At 49.8% G+C, this 22,975-nt stretch overlaps 1 protein-coding gene and 1 non-coding gene across 2 annotated transcripts in view; one reads left to right on the top strand and one right to left on the bottom strand.

The window, feature by feature from the left end:
* LOC127040993 (zinc finger protein 436-like) overlaps nt 1-22,975 on the bottom strand; it is a 563,752-nt gene that overhangs the window by 83,090 nt on the left and 457,687 nt on the right. The gene's annotated exons all lie outside the window — the stretch shown is intronic.
* On the top strand, nt 14,830-14,946 carry LOC127041038 (U5 spliceosomal RNA). Its single transcript, XR_007771620.1, has one exon. It is a non-coding gene; the product is annotated as a U5 spliceosomal RNA (small nuclear RNA).

Raw genomic sequence — 22,975 nt, 5'->3', positions numbered from 1 at the left:
GCCAGCTCTGGGAGGGGACAGGGGAGTGGCCGATCGAGAGGGGGAGGGGCGCTGGGTTCCCGACCCAACTCTGGGAGGATACAGGGGAGGGGCAGTTCCAGCGGGGGCAGGGCGCAGACTTCCGTTCCCAACTCTGGGAGGGGCCTGGGGAGTGGTGGTTCCAGCGGGGGGGGGGGCGCGGGGCGCTGGCTTCCCTCCTGTCATAAACAGATGCTTAAGGGTTAATGTCTCTTTTACCTGTAAAGGGAAGAAGCTCAGTGAACCTGGCTCACACCTGACCAGAGGACCAATCTGGGGACAAGATACTTTCAAATCTTGGTGGAGGGAAGTCTTTGTTGTGCTGTTTGTTTTGTTCTTTGTTCGCTCTTGGGGCTAAGAGGGACCAGACGTGCAACCAGGTTTTCTCCAAGCTTTCTGAATCAGTCTCTCATGTTTCAAAGTAGTAATTATAGCCAGGAAACGTGGATCAATCTTATGTTTGTTTTCTTTACTTGTAAATGTGTCTTTTGCTGGAAGGATTTTTACCTCTGTTTGCTGTAACTTTGAATCTCAGGCTAAGCGGGTGGGGAGGTCCCTCTAGGCTATATAAATCTGAATACTCTGTAAAACATTTTCCATCCTAATTTTACAGAGATAATTTCTTTAATTAAAAACTTTCTATTTTAAGAACCTGATTGATTTTTTTCCTTGTTTTAAGACCCAAGGGGATTGGGTTTGAACGCACCAGAGATTGGTGGGGGGTAAAGGATGGGGGGGGGGAGGTTAATTCCTCTTTGTTTTAAGATCCAAGGAGTTTGGATCAGTGTAGCCTCTCAGGGTAACCCAGGGAGGGGAAAGTCTGGGGGGAAAAAGAGGGGAGGGAACGCTAATTTCTCCTTGTGTTCAGATCCAAGGGGTTTGGGTCTTGGGTTCCCCAGGGAAGGTTTAGGGGGAACAGGAAGTGTGCCAAACACCATATTTTTGGTTGGTGGCAGCGTACCAAATTTAAGCTGGTAATAAAGATTAAAAGTGATCATGCAGGTCCCCACTTCTTGGACGCTAAAGTTCAAAGTGAGGAAAGAACATTGATACCCGCCCAGAATGGACCCTGCCTGGGTGGACTCGCTGTGGGAAGCGCATGGAGGGTCAGAGGATGCTGAATGCTCCAAGGAGAGACCCAGGAGGTGAAGACGTGTGAGCTTCTTGCCCTAAAAACTTCTGCTCCAAGGGAGAGGAGGCTCCTCAAAGTCCTGACTGATTTTGTGGGGAGCAGTTCCAGAGCATTGCCCAGGGTCTCTGTGACAACTGGTGGCAGAGGTGAGATGTACTGCACCCCGTGAATGGCGCTGCTTGCAGTAAGTGACTGGGGAGCAGTAAAACAAAGGAGGGATAATGAGAACCAGGCGTGCTGAAGGCTCAGAGAGGGACGGTTTCAGGGAGCGGTTAACCTCTGGGAGTGTGTGACCAGCGAGAAGGACTGTTGGAGTAACAGGGTCCCCCTGAGGATTGCAGCCAGCAGTCTCAGGGGCGGAGGAGCTTGCCACTCTGCCTTGGGAGAGAGGATTTTTGCAGTAGCAGGGTTCCCCTGGGGATGGCAGGAGCAGTCCCAGGGGCGGAGGAGTCTGCAGCTCGACCCTGGCAAAGAGGTGGTGACCACGAGAAGGGGCTGGCACACCAGGGGTTCTTCCTGGAAACCACGGGGGAGCCAAGAGCACACAGGCCTGTGAGTCCAGAGCCACTTGGGAACGGTGAAGTGATGGCCTATCACCATCTCCTTGAGAAGGACATTGTGATCCTGTACACAAAGAGGGTTACGCACGGGGAAGTTCACCAAGGCACAGTTAATCGTGAGTGGGAAGAGAAGGACACGTCTGAGGAGCAGATTCCTGACCCAGATGGGGCTACAAAAGGATCTGGGAGCAGCTGGAGCAGCAGCCAGACATCCCTGAGAGTCTGGTCCCCAACCAGACGATGGTTTTCACGATCGGGTTCCCCATCAGGGGATCGAAGACATATGGGATGGGAGCAGAGCCTGAGAGTGCGAGAGGATCGTGAGAGCAAGAGCCTGAGGAAAAGCTGCAGGAGAAGCAGCAGCAGCATGGACTGGGGATGGTGGAGCAGAGAGACATAGGGGGCTGCCCAAGGGTCAGTGGGGAAACATGCATGGGGTGGAGAGACCTTGGGACAGAGAGAACTGTGGTGGTGCAGCCGCAGATGATGAGGGGCTGTGGGACCTGGGTGAAGGTCCCCAGGAGGGAGAGATGCTCCCCACCCCCCCTGCACACCGGAGAGGGGGCTCACGCTGGCTCTGAGGCTGTGACTAAAGCAAGGAGCTCGCTGCCTGCCCCCACTCGGACCGCCACTCCCCAGGCCTCTCCCACAGCTGGGGAGGGAAGCCAGCACTCTGCCCCCGCTTGAGCGGCCCCACCCCAAGCCCCTCTCAGAGCTGGGGAGGGAAGCCCCGCGCCGGCACGAACGGTCACTCCCCAGTCCCCTGGCGGAGCTGGGAGGGGAATGCAGCGCTCCACCCCCGCAGGAACGGCCGATCCCCAGTCCCCTGGCAGAGCTGGGGAGGGAAGGCAGCGCCCTAATCTCGCAGGAATGGCTGCTCCCCAGTCCCCTGGCAGAGCTGGGGAGGGAACCCAGTGCCCTGCCCGCACAGTAACGGCCGCTCCCCACTCCCGTCGCAGAGCTAGAAAGGAACCTAGTGCCCCACGCGCCCAGGAACGGCCGCTCTCCAGTCCCCTTGCAAAGCCGGGGAGACAACCAAGTGCCCTGCCCCTGCTCGAACTGCTGCTGCTCAGTCCTCTGGCAGAGATGGGGAGGGAAGGCAGCGCCCCGCCCCCGTTGGAACAGCCGCTCCCCAATCTCCTGGCAGAGGTGGAGAGTAAAGCAGCGGCCCGTCCCCGCTGGAATGGTGTCTCCACTGTCCCCCCGCAGAGGAAGGCAGCGCCCCGCCCCCGCAGGAACGGCCGCTCCCCAGTTCCCTGGCATAGCTGGGGAGGGAACCCAGTGCCCTGACCCCGCAGGAACGACTGCTCCCCACTCCCCCTGCAGAGCTCTGAGGGCCCCCAGCACCCTGCCCACCCAGGAACGTCCTCTCCCCAATCCCCTCGCAGAGCCGGGGAGGGAACCCAGCGCCCCGCCCCCGCAGGAACGGCCGCTTCACATTCCCCTTGCAGACCTGGAGAGGGAAGGCAGCGCCCCTCCCCCGCAGGTTTGCACACAGGCCATGGCCATGGCCGGGAGCGCAGCGCGGAAGCTGCTCCAGCCCTGCAGCCTGCGGGGCAGCGCAGTGGGGCTGGGGGCAGCACGGAGCAGGCAGGGCCCAGGTGGGCGGGGGGCGGAGACACAAGTGGGGCGGACACGCTCCTGCCAGGAGCTGCCTGATTCACCCCCTGCCCGGGAGCTACAGGAGGGGCCCAGATCATGGCTCGGCTGCAGAGCTCGGAGCCCAGGCTGGGCCCAGGAGTGAGGGGATGGGGGAGCTGGGGGTGTAGCGGAGGTTGGAGCCGAGAATTAGTTGGAGATGGGGCTGTGCCACTTCCGCTTGGTGGCAGGGGGGCCCTCTGGCTTTTTTTTTTGCTCCGCCCCCCACATCCCAATATTTCATCTTGCCATCTGGTCACCCTAGCCTGATATGAAGGAGGATGTCTGGACCAAGGGGCCAGGGACTGGCCTTTGCTAGAGAAACCACTGTCAAGTTTTAGCCAATTAGGGCAAGTCAGCAAATAAGAACAACTTCAGGTATCAGTAACTGCTACAGGTTGCAAATTCCTACGTGCAGCAGTTTCTGGCACTACACCTGCACAGCTCTGCTCCCTGGCTCTTCTCGGGCTCCTGCTCTCTCCTTAGCTCTGCCCCACTCTCGCCCAGGCAGTTCCAGCTCACATGGAGGATGGGACCCCCTGGCCTGGTGACTCCCTCATTACACTGCCTGGCCTGTCAGTGCAGCTAACTTGGAGCTTTGGCCTCTCCCCATTGTCAGTCTCAGGGTCCTGATTTACCATTGATCCTTCCCCCTTCTATTGGTGCTGGGAACTAGCCAACCAATCCGCTGCCCCTCAAACACACACACTAAGTTTTAGTAAAAGGCCAAGAGCCCCCTTACACAAGCATCCCCATGAGGGTCACCGATGTGCAGAGAAGGCAGCACAAGCTGGTCCCATGGTGTAATGGGCAGCACTCAGGACTCTGTAATCTGAGTTCAAATCTCAGTGGGACCTTGTGTTGGCTTGTGGTCATAGGCGGCAGGTTATATACATTTGCGGTGCTCGGGCTCCAGGAATATTCAGGGCTGGGGGCCCTGCTCCAGCAATATTTGGAGTTGGGTCTCTTCCCCTGGGCCCTGGCACCCCTCCCCCTGCTGTGGTGCGTCCCTGCCTGACAAAAAGCAGCAGGGGCCTGTCTCCTGCCTGCTCCTGTTGCTGGAGTAGAGGGATTCCGGGCAGAACTGCTGCCCCAGAGTCCTAGTGCAGGCTGCCCTGAGCCTCTCCAACACCCCCAACCTTGAGCTCCCTCTAAACCCTGATACTCTGCCCCAGTCCTGAGCCCCTCCTGCATCATGAATCCCTCATCCTCAGCCCTATGCTCCCTCCCAGAGGGTGCACTCCTTCCCACCCCCAGAGCCTGCACCTCTCACCCCTTCCTACAACCCTGCCAGAGCCTGCACCCAGCACCCAAACTCCATCCTAAAGCCTAAACCCTGCACCTCTCCTGCACCCTAATCCCCAGCCCAGGATCTGAAGCCCAGACCTCCCGCCTAAATCCCCTCCCAGAGCCTTAGGCAGGTGGGGGTGGAGTTTGGGGGCAGGTTCTGGGCACCACCAAACTTTCTACAAACTTGCCACCCATGCTTATGGTAACACCCTAGAGCTTAACTTCCCTGTCTCCAGCTGTGTAAGAGTGAATCTTTCCCCTCCTGCTGGGTGTCTCACACCTCCTAGAGCCAGGTCTTTGGCTGGGATGGCCACAATGGGTCAGGGCTCTAGAACTTGTTACCCTGATAGTTGGGATTCTTGCTGTTGCACCTGATGTTCACAAGCTTGGACCTTGTGCTTCCTACCACACTTTTCCTCTGGCCCATATGGCGCTTGAAGAAAGGAGTGACAGGGCTGGGATTAACAGTCAGGGCTTGGCAGGAGGAAGACTCCCATGCTGGAGCCCCACACACCTTCCCTCCTCCGGGCACCTAGAGCAGAGGCAACCCAGCTCTGTCCGCTGGATACCTCAGCAGAGTAGGTGAGTTCATGTAAATACAGTCTGGTCCCAAAGCCTCCTCTCAACCCTGGTCATCAGTAGCTGCCAGGGGAGAGCTCATTCACACGTCGCTTACAAATCATCATTTGAAATTCTAAGGTTGGCCAACACTGCCGAAGCCAATGCACGGACATTCTCAGCAAACACAACAGCTGGGTGAGGAAACCTGGCTTTGTCCAGACTTTCCATACCTATTTTACTTTCTCAGGTACAAGTAGTTTTCATACGTTGTATCTGCTTTTAAAGTGTGTTAACGTTTCAATTTCCATTCAAATTTGCAACCAATGACAACATTGGCAACGCTGCATGTAACTACCTGACCACTGAGGGAGGGGGTGTTGGGGAAATTCGGGGAAGGGGGTGCACAGCCCCCTGATTGGGGGGTGTATAGTGAATGCCCAGTTTCACTGAATTGAGTCTCCTACTGCAGCACCTCAGTTGGTTACATCAGAGAGGAGCTGCAGTGTCTAGGCAGTGGGATGCCTGTGCCTTTAAGAGCCCAGCCCTGGGAAGTCCATGCTGACAGGTGCTGCCTGTGGGAGGTGAAATAAAAAAGCCCTCTGCTCCCCCCACCCATGTTTGCAAACACTGGAGTTTCAGCCCACCGGGATAACTGTTACCCCTCTGCCCCTGCCTGTGCCAGGGTTTAACCCTCTGGTAGCGCCTCCCTCTGGGCTTAACTCCGGCTCCTTCCCCGCTCCCTGACTTTGCCTTCAGTCTCTCTCCTAACTCTGCCTCCAGCTCCTTGACCCCCCGACCAGTCAATTTCCACCCCCTGCTCAGACCCTGGCCACCCACTCCTCTGATTTGCCCCCCTTTGCCCCTTTTTAATCCCTGTAAAAAGTAGGGAGTGCTGGGTCCCATTCTCTGGAGGGAGGGCTGGGCGCCTGGCCCCTGCCAGCCCAATGCTCAAAGTACCCCATGATCTTGTGGATGTTTGCTGAGTGCTGCAGGGTCACTCAAAGGGGGAGAGAGATGTGGTTAGGAGGTGATGCAGCCAAGGGTGCCTCACCCAACACTGAGATGCAGCTACCTCTGGGGTGACTTACACAAGTCAGCAAATGAATATGGAACAAGAAACACATTGAAAGGACCAAGGCAGCTGCAGTAGGTGGAGAAAACCAGAAAAAGCAGTACCCCTGGATCCCAGCCCTGCCCCTCCCCCACTCTACCCCCTAATCTCCACTCCCCTCCCACATTTGAGGGGAGAACCCAGGAGTCCTGGTCCCCAGCCTTGCCCACCCCCACATTTTCATATGGCTCCATCCAACAGCTGCCCCCACAATTGCAGGGCAGTGCCACAGGGCACACTGGGGCCTGCTTGTTTGCACAGGATGGGCAATGCCAGTGCTCCAGGATGGGGAGAGATGATGCTAAGGGAGAAGCAAGCAGCAGACAGCTCCCATGACAGCGAAAGAAATGCTAGGGGGTGCTGTGCTGCAAGGACTGAAGGGAGTTGGCAGGGAATGGGAGGATCTTCCCTCACAGCAGGTGCTTCTGTCTCCCTCCCAATTCCTCCCCAGCCCTACCCCAGCCCAGGCAAATCCTGGCCCAGCTACCAGGGTTAAATTTGGCCTGGATTCCCCAGCTGCTAGGGGTGGGGCGTGGGGCTGGGAAGCATGAGCCTCTACTCCCCCTTCCCCAGACACAGTTGCATTGGCACAGACCAAAGGAGCCTGCAGCACTGCTGCCTAGAGGAAACTGAGGCACCAGCAACTGATAGACACATCATGCTCTCCTCATCCTCATCCTCTTTTCCATGTACAACCTGGCCAGGGGAGGGAGGGGTAAACTCAGGGTAGTTGCATAGTTAACCTGTGGAACTCCTTGCAAGAGCATGTTGTGAAGGCCAAGACTAAAACAGGGTTCAAAAAAGAACTAGATATGTTTACAGTGGATAGGTCCATCAAGGGCTATTAGCCAGGGTGGGCAGGGATGCTGCCTGTAGCCTCTGTTTTCCAGAAGCTGGGAATGGGCAATAGGGGATGGATCACTTGATGATTCCCTGCTCTGTTCATTCCCTCTGGGGCACCTGGCACTGGCCACTGTCAGAAGACAGGAGGATACTGGGCTAGATGGACTTTGCGTCTGAACCAGTCTGGCCGTTCTTATGTCTCCCTTGGAGCAGCAGTGACACCCAGTGGGCAGTCAGAGTAATGCACAGAAGGTGTTTTCCTTGGCGCAGCAGTGACACCCAAAGGCCAATCAGGGTAACACACAGAGTATGTATCTCTTGGAGCAGCAGTGACACTCAGTGACCTGCAGGGGTGGCATCAGACTCTTCTCCTTTAGTGGGGGACTGAGGCTACATCTACACTACAGGATAAATTCGAATTAGCTTAAACCGATTTTATAAAACAGATATTATAAAGTCGATTGTGAGCCTCCACACTAGGCACATGAATTCGGTGGTGTGCGTCCATGGTCAGAGGCTAGCGTCGATTTCTGGAGCGGTGCACTGTGGGTAGCTACTGTAAAATAATGAGGCCAATAACATCAATTTGTGTCCACACTAATCCTAATCTGATATAGTAATATCAATTTTAGCGTTACTCCTCTCGTTTTGTAGGAGTACAGAAATCGATTTAAAGAGACCTTTAAATTGATATAAAGAGCAGTGTAGTGTGGACGGGTGCAGCGTTAAATCAATTTAACGCTGTTAAAATCAGTTTAACAGCATAGTGTAGACCAGGGCTGAGATGGGCTAGACAAAAAAAATTGGGGAGCTATGCCCCCCATCACCTGGCCTCACCCTTCACGGGGGCCATGCCTCTGTTCCTTCTCAGTTAAAGGCCAGGCTCATCTCCTCTCCCCCCGGCTAGGGTTTACAGCAATACAAACTTTATTAAATTAAAAGAGTAAACAGGGTTTACTTAAAATATTCTAAATCTGTCCAAATTTTAGTACTGAATCCAAAGTTCTCTTAAAGATCCCATCAGTAACCAAAACCTAAATGAAAAATTGAAACCAAAAACAAGGCTTAATTTAAAACCCAAATATTAAGAAAAGCTTTGTTTGTAAAAATAAAAACTAACAAATGCTGTAAATTAATAATTTCAACATTTTATCAAAAAAGTCTGCTACAGCAGAATGATAAAATAACATCAAACAAATAAGCATGACCACTAAAACCTCCTATAAAGGAATTGAATCCTTGAATACTGGTCAAATCGTAATAAAATATGCAGAACTATGTCAAAACTAGTGTTGCAAGTCAGCCATTTCAATCCAGCAAATGTCAATTAAAAGCTCCATTCCAACTAAAAAAACCAAAACAACCCAATAAACCAAAATGGTCACAGCCTGAAACAAACCTACACAGAAGCAAAATTAAACCTGTACCAACATTGGAACAAACGATGTAAATTTCTATTTCTAACTTCTTGTGTCTCCCAGGAGGAAGGTGTTTTGCACCCCGGTAGCCAGGCTGTCACTGCAGCTTTCCTTTCACTAAATAAGATTTGTACCAAATATAAATTGCCCTCCAATTTCTCTAAGAGACATTGAAATTGTATCTTTGCACTAATATCCCAAGTGTGCAAGTCCATCCCCTCAGAGCAGCCCCACACCCTGAGGCCAGGGGAGAATCCCAACTGGTTTGTGCATTTGTAACCCTGGGGCCTGAAGCTGATGAGAGAAAGGGAAATGAGCCATCTTGGAGCTTTCCGATACCACCTGCGGGGAGCACAGGGATTTGACTGAGTGACATCCTGGCTAATATTCACCTTGTTCTCTGCCAGCAGGCTCCACTGGAGAGCTCGGGAGTGACTTGACCATGGCAGCACCCTATTTACATATTAAAAGACGGCATTTTGGGGCCAATGGGATAAAATGTGAGTACTTTTGGGGTTGGGAACCACATGAGAAGGGATGTGGACAAACTGGAGAGAGTCCAGAAGAGGGCAATAAAAATGATTAGGGGACTGAGACACATGACTTACGAGAACCTACAGGCCATATCCTGTATGTTAAGCTAAGGCAAAGTTAGCATATCTATATTGTGACCTTTTACTCAGAGAGGAAAATCGACCTTTATCACGTTACTTAAAAAGATAAGTACCCATGCCTGTCCAAGACCTTTACTTAGACCAATCGACAATGGAGAATGGCATAGGGTTTTATTCAGTGTTGTACCCACAGATTTAACAGGTACACTACAAGGTAACTTATGTGCATATGTACATGTCATCAGCAAGCACAAACATACTAGCCTATGAAGTAAATGTACCCTAATTTTTTGTGGGTGAGGAATGAAATTTGGGCATAGGAGGAAGGATTTCCGGCCCTTGTGCCCTATAAAAGAGGTAACCCACCTCACTAGAGCACTTTGCTCTATCATTGTGACTTAATTCCTCCACTCTCTCTCTATGTACTATCAGTAGGCTGTACTTTTTCTTAAATTTTAAGTTTCAAGGGAACTAGGCTAAGTTCGGTTTCCCTACATTTTTAGTCTTTGTTTATTAGGTTTTGATTTTAAGTTTAACATATTCAAGTAAACCCTAAGTAACACTAGCATTTTCTAAGCACTGCATCTTTCATTTCAGAATTGAGAAACCTGAACTGCCATGCTGGTCATGTGTCTCTTACCACCAGGTTATCAAGGAAGGCTGTGAGTATATTAACCAAATCTTTGTTGCATATAATGCCATATGTATCTTTTGAATAGCAGTAATGCAAATGTAACTTTGTAAGTGAATTAAATTAAATAACATGTAAGCTAATCAATTAAATTTTCATCAAATTATCCAAATTAATATTATTAGTACACCCTACATCAGGCTACATGGGACAGAGAGTTGGAGTGCAGAGGGATGAAGGCACTGGTTCTAGAGGTGCTGACTCTGAGGTGGGGTTAGAATGAGACATTCAGAGTGCAGTAGAGGACTCAGGGTTAGGATAGAGAATTGGGCTGTGAATGGTCTGGAATGAGGCCAAGAAAGAGAAAACTGAGATGCAAGAGAGAAATCAAGCTAGAGCAAAAACCAGAGAAGAAATATGCAATGTGAGCTGCAAAGGGGAAAAAAAACCTCTGCCTATCCCCTCTCACCAAAGCATCTAAGAACCAGATGAGAGACATCTCTCTCCCACTACAACAACAATTCCAGTTGACCTGGACTGAGGAAGGAAATCTTCTCCTTTGCAGCACTAGCAAACCTGGACTGAGTCATGAACACCTCCCTCCATCCAATCTGGTGTTCCTGGCCTGGGACACGGGAGGCGCTCCTCTCTTCTCCATTTGGGACATGACGGGATAACAGAAGTGACAGGGCTTTATGGGAAATAATTATTTGACTGATTCATGTGCAAGTCCTAGTCCTTCTTAACACAAACAAATGGTTTATCCTGCATGCTGATGCCAGTTTGGAAGGTCTGGGAGCAGTCCCGTACCAGGAAGTGGAAGGAAATGTAAATCTGTAGGCTTTGCCAGCTGAGGACTGTCTGATAGCGAAACTCGCTATCCCATCCACCAGCAACAGTTCTTGGTCTTGAAATGGGCCATCACTGAGAAATTTCGAGACTGCTTGTGTGGTGCTTAGCTTCAGGTGTGGACAGAGAACAATCCATTGACTTATGTGTTAACAAGGACTAAGCTGGATGCTACAAGGCAAAGATGGGTGGCTACTTTTGCTAGCCATAACTTCGCATTCAATACCAATGAGTTGGTATAATAGGGAATGTGATTTATCAGGACCACCAATTCTTGGCTGGGGGGAGGGTGTAAGCAGGGTCGCTATGAACCCTACCCTGCTATCTGTTGGTGATCTGTTGTAAAGGCCTTTTGAGGCTGATGTCATTTGCATGGTTCCACCCACCCCGGATTGCATGATGGGAGTGCTTGTCCAAACGGTCATTTCAGCTGCTGTGGGATCCCCAGTCTCTTTGTTATTGGAGAGGAGTAATGCAGTGTATTTTGCTGTTCGTTTTGGATCAAGGAGAGAGTAACTGTAGCTGGCATTTGAGGCCTGAGAGCTTCACCCTCGCCTGAAAATTACTCATCATTAAGGGGTCTGGGTTCCCAATGCCCAAGGTTTGTGGGAGGCTGGAATGGATGTTTGTTTGTCTCTTGGGAGCTGGTGTTTGCTGGTTTCGTTTCTGCTGTCCCTGGTGTGTAAAGACAGAGGTGGTTTTGAATCTCTTTGAGTTGTTGTTAGTGGTGCAGTCGTTGGCCTTAAGCTTATGCCATTTGATCTCTTTCAGGGTGTGTTTTGGTTCTGAGAGGTAAAAGGCAGCTGCTGTGTGTGTGGTGTTATGGAGTGAGGTGGCAAAGGTTGATTTGCAGAGGTGGTGCATGTGCCACAAAAGTTGTGTGGGCCCACCCCCAGCTCTGGTCCCAGAGGCCAGAATTTGTGTAAACCTACCCATTGACCTGTTACTAAGAATCTGGTTCAGAGTGTGTCACAAAAGCTGTGTCCCACAGCTTAACTCTCAGAATCCAACCTGCAAAATTTTTTTGCTGTCTGAGTGGTGGGGAGCCTTTTCCCCAACTATGGAGTTGTTTTCAACTTCTAGTGTGGAAAAGAGACCACAGCCTAGCCCTTTAGAAATGCTGGATAATTGCTTTGAGTTACTAACCACTTTTTATCTATGGCTAGTTTTAAACATGGGTTAGAAATGTAAGACATCCTATTTTTGAACTGGAGAGATACAAAGAGCATAAAATTATGCATTTAAAGACTCCACAAGAAATCCATACCGCTAAGGGCAAATATCCCTTTTCAGTCTTTCTTATTTCACCATGTTTTGGAACCCATGTCCCTTGCCTAACGACATTCATGTAGGTTCGGGTGAGTCCCAAATTCATGAATCGCTAAGTTCCGTTCTACTGTCCTTGATTCATATCACCGGAATAACTGCACTTTATTACCACTGCCCTAATAAGAAAGAGACTGAGGATCCCACAGCAGCCGAAATGATCCTTTGGACAAGCACCCCCATCATGCAATCCGGGGTGGGTGGAACCATGCAAATGACAGCAGCCTCAAAAGGCCTTTACAACAGATCACCAACAGATGGCAGGGTAGAGTTCATTCTCACCCTGCTTACATCCTCCCCCCAGCCAGGCAGATTGGACAAATGACCCGGGAATAGTATAAAAATATTGCTCAGGCAGGCAGGAGTGAAATCAGGAAGGGCAACTCATGCTTGGAGTTGTAGCTAGCAAGAGATGTTAAGAGTAACAACAAGAAGGGTTTCTTCAGGTATGTTAGCAACAAGAAGAAAGTCAAGGAAAATGTAGGCCCCTTACTCAATGAGGGAGGGAACCTAGTGACAAAGGATGTGGAAAAAACTAATGTAGTTGATGCTTCTCCCTGTCCCCATCTTCACGAACAAAATCAGCTCCCAGACTGCTGCACTGGGCAGCATAGCATGGAGAGGAGGTGACCAGCCCACTGTGGAGAAAGAAGTGGTTCAAATCTATTTAGAAAATCTGGACGAGCAAGAATCCATTGGGCCGCATGCGATGCATCCGAGGGTGCTAAAGGAGTTGGCGGGTGTAATTGCAGGGCCACTGGCTATCTTTGAAAAGTCATGGTGATCGGGGGAAGTCCCAGATGACTGGAAAAAGGCTAATGTAGTGCCCATCTTTCAAAAAGGGAAGAAAGAAGGAGGATCAGGGGAACTACAGGCCAGTCAGCCTCACCTCAGTCCCTGGAAAAATCATGGAGCAGGTCCTCAAGGAATCAATTCTAAAGCACTCAGAGGAGAGGCAAGTGATCAGGAGCAGTCAGCATGGATTCAGCAAGGGCAAGTCACGCCTGACTAACCTACTTGCCTTCTGTGAGGAGATAACTGGGTCTGCGGATGAGTGGAAAGCAATGGAGGTGTTACTCCTTGACTTTATCAAAGCTTTTGATACAATCTCCCACAGTATTCTTGTCGGCAAGTTCAAAAAGTATGGGCTGGATGAATAGATTATAAAGTGGACAGAAAGCTGGCTAGGTCTTCGGGTTCAGCGGGTAGTGATCAATGGCTCCACGTCTAATTGGCAGCCGATATCAAGCGGCGTGCCCCAAGGGTTGGTTCTGGGGCCGGTTGTGTTCAACATCTTCATTAATGATCTGGAGGATGGCTTGGACTGCACTCTCAGCAAGTTTGCAGATGACACTAAACTGGGAGGAGCGGTCGATACGCTGGAGAGTAGGGATAGGATACAGAGGGACCTAGAAAAATTAGAGGATTGGGCTGAAAGAAACCTGATGAGGTTCAGCAAGGACAAGTGCCCAATCCTACACTTAGGACGGAAGAATCCCATGCACTGCTCCAGACTAGGGACCGAATGGCTAGGCAGCAGTTCTGCAGAAAAGGGCCTAGGGGTTACAGTGGATGAGAAGCTGGATATGAGTCGACAGTGTGCCCTTGTTGCCAAGAAGGCTAACGGCATTTTGGACTGTATACGTAGGGGCATTGCCAGCAGATCGAGGGACGTGATCGTTCCCTTCTATTCGACATTGGTGAGGCCTCATCTGGAGTACCGTGTCCAGTTTTTGGCCCCACACTCCAAGAAGGATGTGGAAAAACTGAAAAGAGTCCAGCCTAGGGCAACAAAAATGATTAGGGGGCTGGAAGACATGACTTATGAGGAGAGGCTGAGGGAACTGGGATTGTTTAGTCTGCAGAAGAGAAGAATGAGGGGGGATTGATCGCTGCTTTCAACTACCTGAAAGGGGGTTCCAAAAAGGATGGATCTAGACTGTTCTCAGTGGTACCAGATGACGGAACAAGGAGCAATGGTCCCAAGTTGCGGTGGGGAAGGTTTAGGTTGGATATTAGGAAAACCCTTTTTCATGAGGAGGGTGGTGAAGCATTGGAATAGGTTCCCTAGGGAAGTGGTGGAATCTCCTTCCTTAGAGGTTTTTAAGGTCAGGTTTGACAAAGCCCTGGCTGGGATGATTTAGTTGGGGATTGGGTTGGACTAGATGACCTCCTGAGGTCCCTTCCAACCCTGAGAGGCCAAGATTTTTAAGCTGTTCCCGTGTATCAAGGTGAGCTGCAGCTCAGCGAACCCCAAGGATCTGAGGCCAGCTACTTTGCAGGAGAGACAGACCAAGCAGCAAGTACAACACGGGGTCGCACCCCGGCCGGCAGATAGAATCTCATGTCTGAGATCCCGGCTCCTGTTCCTTTGCAAAGTGTGTGCTTTTGCTCCAGATTTTAGCTGTGGGCCAAGTGCCCTCTGGCTTCTCGTCCGGGTTCCGTCCTCCATGTGCCTGGCCATCAGCGGGACTGTCTCAGGAGAGCAGCTTCCCCACCCTCGCTGCCTCCCAATCTCCGCCCAGCTGGGGAAGGAGCAGAGGCAGCTCGGAGAAAAGACTCCTTTGAGCACCGGAGACGGCCGGAGCATCTTATTTGCATACCCACAGTGCATTGCCTGCAGCGAAGCGAGTCCCTGGTCAAGAGGCTGGTTTTGCTCCCTGTGTCCCCGGTTCCCATGATCCAACTCAGGCTGTCAATCGGTTCAATTCCATTTCCTCTAAAAGCTAGCAGTTTAGTGGGCTGTGAGAGTAGTCACCCTGACTTGTGGTAGGATATGCGGTTGCCCCGGCAGAGACTCTCCTTTTTTTTTTCTTTTTCTTTTCTTCCTTCTTCTTTTTCCTCTCTCCCCTTCCCAGTTTGTATAAATCTTTTGCCTTTTACTAAAGATTTTTGTGGAGAGGAGCATTTATGAATTTGTACCCAATTTTTTTGAGGCTTTGTTTTAGTAAGGCAGTTCCCTGTTGTGAAAAAAACAGAAGGATACTATCTCAAGTAGTGTCAGTAACTCAAGCTTTTCTATTAGTGTATGAAAACAACTGAGAGCTCTGAAAATGACTGTGTGGGATTTTTTCCCCCTTTTTTTTTTTTTTGAGCTCATCGTGTTAGTGAGATGGCTTCCTAGCTAACAGGGGACTGTTTTGTGGTGTGTATTCTGCTGGCTCTTTTGTTTCATAAGTTTTTGGTTATCACACTTAAAGAGCAGCAAAGAATTGCGTTGTTGTTTGTGTTAACGTTTGGTCTGTCCTAAGAGTGTATGGTTTGGAGTCATTTGTAACTCTTGGGTTGGTTATTGTCAACAGCTTATTTTTGGGTCCCTGAGTTGAAAGGCTGCTCTTGCGGATTTCAGTTTCTCATTGTTGGAAGGTCAGTTAAAGAGCTGCTTTCTTAATCTAGTCCATGAGGGTTCTTACGCCGCCCTCCTTAATATACCTTCCAGAAGGTAATTGCATGGTTTCCCTCGTCTCCCCACAGAAGAGAAATTGTCCATCCCTTTCCTGTTGGGAAAACACCAGTGTTTTTAAATGTTTTGCCCAGATGAGGGATAGTTCATAGGAGCAGAAGAGGAGGAAGTTTGTGGCCATTTGAGTCAGATTCCTAGCATTTAAGGCCAGAAGGAACCAGCCGATCACCTCAGAGGGACTAAGGGGCACCAATGCCCCAAATAGCGAGGAACTGCTTTGATGCAATTGACTTGTATGTTTGATATAGTTGCGTGGGAAGGAGCAGAAAAGAGCACTGGGGCTGCGGAATAGCGCTTGCATAGGCTTTCTTTGCCCTGGTTTCCTATAAGAGTTAACAGTGAGAGATTGGTAGTCACAGGTCAGTGGGTGGGTTTATGGAAATTAGGAGTCTAGAGGGGAAACCAGGGAGAGGAAGGCATCTGCAAGACTTGTCTGTCTTTGAACAGAATTGTGTGTTAAGGGTTCTTGCTTTGAATTCTTCCACTGGAGTCATTTCGGGGAAGTGAGTCAGTCTTCCGTAGAGTTCCCTAGTTATGGTGTTTGTTGCATGTCTGGGAGCTCGTCCTGGTGAGGTAGAAATGGGTGGGCACAGGGGTGTGCGTGCGTGGCAGAATGTCAGTATTGTTTCTTGCCTCCTTGGAGCTAAGATTGAAGCATAGTGTTTGTTCATTATAATCTGTAATATGTCTTTGATGTGAGCACTGTGTGTTAGCTTGATTTTTGAAAGAGGAGAATTAGTGAGAACAGAAGCTTGTTTTGTTTACCCATGCATGGATCTGGTATTGCAGTGTCTCCAGGAACAATGTATCTGCTTTAGGGGAGAACCTTCTGGTTAGAAAAACAGAAAAGAGTTAAACTGTGATGGTTTTTTTTTTGAAAAAGCAGAAAAATATGGTGTTTTTAGTGGTTTTGTTTCTTTATGATAAACACAATACAGTTACACTTTCTTGGAAGTGTTTTGTGAGTCTGCAGATGTGAGAGGTTCTTCTTTGTCTTGCTAGATAATTATTTAAGAGGCTGGACTTCTTTCTGCTGTGAGTCTTTTCAACAGTATGAGGGACAAATGCTTTCTGGACTCTGGGTCTGTTGGGGAGATGGTTCTAAGGAAGGGTAGAAGGGAGTACAGCAGAATAGAGACAATGGATTTCAGGAAGGCAGATTTTGGTAAGCTCAGAGAGCTGATAGGCAAGGTCCCATGGGAATTAAGACTGAGGGGAAAAACAACTGAGGAAAGTTGGCAGTTTTTCAAAGGGACGCTATTAAGGGCCCAAAAGCAAGTTATTCCGATGGTTAGGAAAGATAGAAGATGTGGCAAAAGACCACCTTGGCTTACCCTTGAGATCTTGCGTGACCTACAAAATAAAAAGGCGTCATATAAAAAATGGAAACTAGGTCAGATCACGAAGGATGAATATAGGCAAATAACACAGGAGTGCAGAGGCAAGATTAGAAAAGCAAAGGCACAAAATGAACTCAAACTAGCTATGGGAATAAAGGGAAACAAGAAGACTTTATATCAATACATTAGAAGCAAGAGGAAGACTAAGGACAGGGTAGGCCCACTGCTCAATGAGGAGGGGGTAACAGTAACGGGAGACTTAGAAATGGCAGAGATGCTTAATGACTTCTTTGTTTCGGTCTTCACTGAGAAGTCTGAAGGAATGTCTAGTATAGTGAATGCTTACGGGAAGAGGGTAGGTTTAGAAGAGAAAATAAGAAAAGAGCAAGTAAAAAATCACTTAGAAAAGTTAGATGCCTGCAAGTCACCAGGGCCTGATGAAATGCATCCTAGAATACTCAAGGAGTTAATAGAAGAGGTATCTGAGCCTCTAGCTATTATCTTTGAGAAATCATGGGAGACGGGGGAGATTCCAGAAGACTGGAAGGGGGCAAATATAGTGCCCATCTATAAAAAGGGAAATAAAAACAACCCAGAAAACTACAGACCAGTTAGTTTAACTTCTGTGCCAGGGAAGATAATGGAGCAGGTAATAAAAGAAATCATCTGCAAACACTTGGAAGGTGGTAAGGTGATAGGGAATAGCCAGCATGGATTTGTAAAGAACAAATCGTGTCAAACTAATCTGATAGTGTTCTTTGATAGGATAACGAGCCTTGTGGATAAGGGAGAAGCGGTGGATGTGATATACCTAGACTTTAGTAAGGCATTTGATACAGTCTCGCATGATATTCTTATAGATAAACTAGGAAAGTACAATTTAGATGGGGCTACTATAAGGTGGGTGCATAACTGGCTGGATAACCGTACTCAGAGAGTAGTTGTTAATGGCTCCCATTCCTGCTGGAAAGGTATAACAAGTGGGGTTCCGCAGGGGTCTGTTTTGGGACCGGTTCTGTTCAATATCTTCATCAACGATTTAGATGTTGGCATAGAAAGTACGCTTATTAAGTTTGCAGACGATACCAAACTGGGAGGGATTGCAACTGCTTTGGAGGACAGGGTCAAAATTCAAAATGATCTGGACAAGTTGGAGAAATGGTCTGAGGTAAACAGGATGAAGTTCAATAAAGATAAATGCAAAGTGCTCCACTTAGGAAGGAACAATCAGCTTCACACATACAGAATGGGAAGAGACTGTCTAGGAAGGAGTATGGCAGAAAGAGATCTAGGGGTCATAGTGGACCACAAGCTTAATATGAGTCAACAGTGTGATACTGTTGCAAAAAAAGCAAACATGATTCTGGGATGCATTAACAGGTGTGTTGTAAACAAGACACGAGAAGTCATTCTTCCGCTTTACTCTGCGCTGGTTAGGCCTCAACTGGAGTATTGTGTCCAGTTCTGGGCACCGCATTTCAAGAAAGATGTGGAGAAATTGGAGAGGGTCCAGAGAAGAGCAACAAGAATGATTAAAGGTCTTGAGAACATGACCTATGAAGGAAGGCTGAAGGAATTGGGTTTGTTTAGTTTGGAAAAGAGAAGACTGAGAGGGGACATGATAGTAGTTTTCAGGTATCTAAAAGGGTGTCATCAGGAGGAGGGAGAAAACTTGTTCATCTTAGCCTCCAATGATAGAACAAGAAGCAATGGGCTTAAACTGCAGCAAGGGAGATTTAGGTTGGACATTAGGAAAAAGTTCCTAACTGTCAGGGTAGTTAAACACTGGAATAGATTGCCTAGGGAAGTTGTGGAATCTCCATCTCTGGAGATATTTAAGAGTAGGTTAGATAAATGTCTATCAGGGATGGTCTAGACAGTAGTTGGTCCTGCCAGGAGGGCAGGGGACTGGACTCGATGACCTCTCGAGGTCCCTTCTAGTCCTAGAGTCTATGAGTCTATGAGTCTATGGTTGTTTTTTTTGTTTTTGTTTTTCTTGGGGTGGGGGCTTGGTAATATTTGAGATTACGTGTACATCAACAACTGCACGAGTTACACAGACTTCTCCGTACCCGACCTACGTTCTATGTATCTTGGTTCGTAAGATTGAGACAAGGCACTAGATGTCGTGCTGCATCCGGCACACAAGGGCCCCAAGCCTGATTTTTTCCCCTCAAACTGACTGTAATCTAAATGCTAAATAATTACCTTTAACTTCTCATTATTGCCACCCTCACTATTGGAAAATCCCCAAAATCACAACAGTGACTTACAAATCATGAGAATTCTTTGTTTAAAAAATGTAATGTGGGTTCTCTATCTTTCCCTTCCAGTTTTCTGAACCAGGCAAGCTTGAAACTTACTTTTCTAGTGCAGCCAGAGCCCCAGAGAGCAGGAGCCCCTGGAGCCTGGGGCTGGCAGGCAGTGGGGTTCCTCACGGTTGTGTATTCCACACACACTTTGATCTCACCCACCAAGCATCAAGTGTGATCTCCTCAGGCACTAGAACAGCCTTAACATGGAGTCACAGACAGCCCCCTTGGGCACCCTGACTCTAGCTTGCCACCCAGGTGTAGTAGAAGCTGCTGTAACACTCAAACTCTGTATGTCCTTTAGGGCTAACCCTAGCCAAACAGCCGGGATCCCTTGCTTATGCTTAGAAGGCATGCCGTCTCCCCGAAGTCCAAGCAGCATCGGGGGTGGGGACAACAGTTTCTTCCTGACAGAGATTTTTATTCCATTCCCTCAGAGCTCAAGCTGATGGGGGCAAGTGTTTGTGCAGGTCTCTGCCTCCTCGTGGGTGTGTGAGGGGGAGCAATCAACCAGGTCTTTTGTCCATGGATGATCCACAGTGGCCTGTCTGATGTCTCAGTCAGGGCCTTCTCCTGTTGGAAAGGAGATGACGCTTCTTCTGGTAAACTAGCGTTTCACACTTGGTAATGCTTCTCTCCTGACTGGTGGCGGAGTGGCAGCAAGGGGGTTTACAGCTTTAGTGCCAACGCTTATATATCACCTTACAACACAGGCTACGGCTATTATAGGTGAGAAGAATGCATGCAGCAACTGACGAGCTAGTCATAAACTCTAAACACATTTTTATGAATCTAATGCCTGTTTTAACAACACTAACAAACAGGTGAGCAAGACTAGTTTCCAGCCATGCGTTTGTCACTTATCAGTAAGGCCTAGGGGCCTTGGCGTGAGCTGGCACCTGGTCTGCCAGCATCAGAAGAGGATCTTCCCTCTCTTACCCCCAGGTGTTTGTACTGGGAGCAGTACTGTTCAACTTATTCATAAATGATCTGGGGAAAGGGGTAAACGGTGAAGTGGCAAAATTTGCAGATGATACAAAATTGCTCAAGATAGTTAATTCCCAGGCAGACTGCGAAGAGCCACAAAGAGATCTGACACAACTGGGTGACGGGACAACCAAATGGCAGATGAACAACGGCGCTGTTAACTGCAAAGTAATGCACGTTGGAAAACAGAATCCCAACTATCCCTATAAAAAGATGGGGTCTAAATTAGCTGTTACCACTTGACAAAGAGATCTGGGAGTCGTTGTGGATAGTTCTTTGAAAACATCCACTCAATGTGCAGCGGAGTGTTCGGAATCATTACGAAAGGGATAGGTAAGAAGACAGAAACTATCATATCGCTTCAATATCAATCCACGGTACGTCCACATCTTGAATACTGTGTGCTGATGCAGTCGCCCCAATCTCAAAAAAGATCTATTGGAATGGGAAAGATTCAGAAAAGGACAACAAAGATGATGAGGGGATATGGACCAGCTTCTGTCTAAGAAGAGATTCATAAGATTGGGACTTTTCATCTTGGAAAAGAGACGACTAAAGGGGGATACGACGGAGGTCTATAAAACCATGACAGGTGTGGAGAAAGTAAATATAAAAGAAAAAAAAAAGCTGTGGCTCTTTGACGGCAGCTCAACCACACTGCTTCTTCTGCGGCAGTTCGGTGGCGAGTCCTCCCTCCCTTCCTCTTTGGTAGACATTTGGTGGCAGCTCAAAGACTAAGACAGGAAATGGGGGACCCGCCGCCGAATTTTCGCCAAAGACCAGACATGCTGACCCGATACCAGACGGGCCGCCCCTTTGAATTGGCTGCTCCAAGTACCTGCTTGCTACGCTGGTGCCTGGAGCCAGCCCTGCTCCCGTGACGAGCAGGGGTTGGTGCAGAGCATGGCAGGGCAGGGAGATGACATCTCCTCTAATAGCGGGGCCCTTTCACAGCAAGGGAAGCACCTCCCCGCAGTAGCACAGACCCACTTACTCCTCCTGCTTTCTCCTGACACCAGCACCACCCTTCCCGGCAGCACCTGCTTCCAGACTCGCACCAGAAATGGGACGTTTAGGCCGGGCCTGGCAGCAGCTGTCAGGAAATGGAAGCAGGAGACACAAACACTCCCATTGTGCTGTGGGGCCCATCCTGGCTGGTGGGAGATGGAGGCAGTGGACACTACCACCCCCATGGTGCCGTAGGGTTTTCAGATAGGGTGCCCTCCCCAGGGTTGGGCTCCAGGGGAGGTTTGGCATCTTAAGGGACTGGGTGAAGAGGCTTGGAGGAAGTTTGAGGACCAACAGTGAAGGGGAAGTTGGACACTGGCCAGAATACCAGAGAGACAAGACAGGTGAGGTGATACCTGTTACTGGACCAGCTTTGGAGTCACACAAGGTCTTCTTCATGGAAGGGAAAGGTGCTCAGAGCATCACAGTTCAACAGAAGGTGGAACACTCTGCCCCGAACACCAGACTTTCCCCTACTTCCTGGAATGGGGGGGCTGTCCCCACTGTCCTGTCAACAGCCCCACCACGTAACCCAGAGGTGGCTGCATCTTAGCACCAAGACACCAGTGGTCACCACTCCAGAGGAGATGGTACATACAGGCCACTGCCCTACGTGGCCACCAGACGTCACAGACTGTGCTCTGTCTTAGCTGGCCCCACATGTTACTGCCCCAAGAGGTGAGGTAAACACAGGCTACTACTCAAACTGAGCACCTGGGGTCACTGCAGCAAAGGTTAAGGGGAATACAGGCGGGGCACTGCCGCACATGGCCACCAGGTTGCACTGCTGCAATGGTGCTGGTGGCAGGGAGATAATAAGCAGGCCACTGCCTGAAGTGGCCACTACCACAATGGCGTGGGGAGAGGGGGAGGGAGATACCAATAAGGCCCTGCCACACTAGGGCACCACGGGGAGGTCACTGCTCCAATTAGTAGAGATACACATCGGGTAGTGCCCCAACTGGGGGCCCTACCCTAGAGAGAGAGGGGGCTGGGGAGAGAAGAGGAAATCAAAGGCCACTGCCTCACTTAGCCATCGGGGTCACTACCTAAATAGGGGACACACACACACAGGGCACTGCCCCACTTGACCAGCAGGGGTCACTGCCCCAATTGGGGGATATACAGAGGGTATTGCCCCACAGGAATGCCAGGGATCAGTGCCTGCCATATCTGGCACACGGGTAGAGGGGATAGGGTGACCAGATGTCCCGATTTTATAGGGATAGTCCCGATATTCGGGACTTTTTCTTATGTAGGTGCCTATTATCCTCCACCCTGTCCCGATTCTTCACACTTTCTATCTGGTCACCCTGGGGGCGGGGGAGGGAGGGGGCTACACAAAGGGCACTGCCATACTGGGCCAACCGTGCACATCCCTAGTGGGGGAGTGATACACACCAGAAGCAGGGCTCACTGCCACAAAGGGGTTGGAAGACACCCAGGGCACTGCCTGACACAGCCACCCAGGCACCCTGCCCCCTTGGGGGAGGTGAGGAATACACCTTGGGCACTGACTCCTCTGGCTATTAGTGGTCACATGCCCAATATAGGGGTTGGGGGGGAGTAAATATACACAGGGGACTGCCCCACCTGGGGAACACGTGTCAACGAGATGAGAGTGGGATACGCAGAGGGCCCTGCCCCAATGGCTGATATACATACAGGGCCCTGCCTCACCTACGCACCAGCGCTAACAGGCACAATGGCAGTAGTGGGGTCACACAGACAACTGACCTCAGTTGCCACCAGGGGTCGCTGCAGCAATGCCAGGGGGGATACATGACAGGCATTGCTGCCACTCGCCACCAGGAGTCACTGCTCCTACAAGAAGGCACCTACAAGACACTCCTGTGCCTGGCCAGCAGAGGTCA

This window comes from Gopherus flavomarginatus (assembly GCF_025201925.1).
Source record: "Gopherus flavomarginatus isolate rGopFla2 chromosome 13 unlocalized genomic scaffold, rGopFla2.mat.asm SUPER_13_unloc_1, whole genome shotgun sequence".
Classification (NCBI taxonomy): Eukaryota; Metazoa; Chordata; order Testudines; family Testudinidae; genus Gopherus; species Gopherus flavomarginatus.
This window is presented reverse-complemented; position numbering and strand designations above follow the sequence as displayed.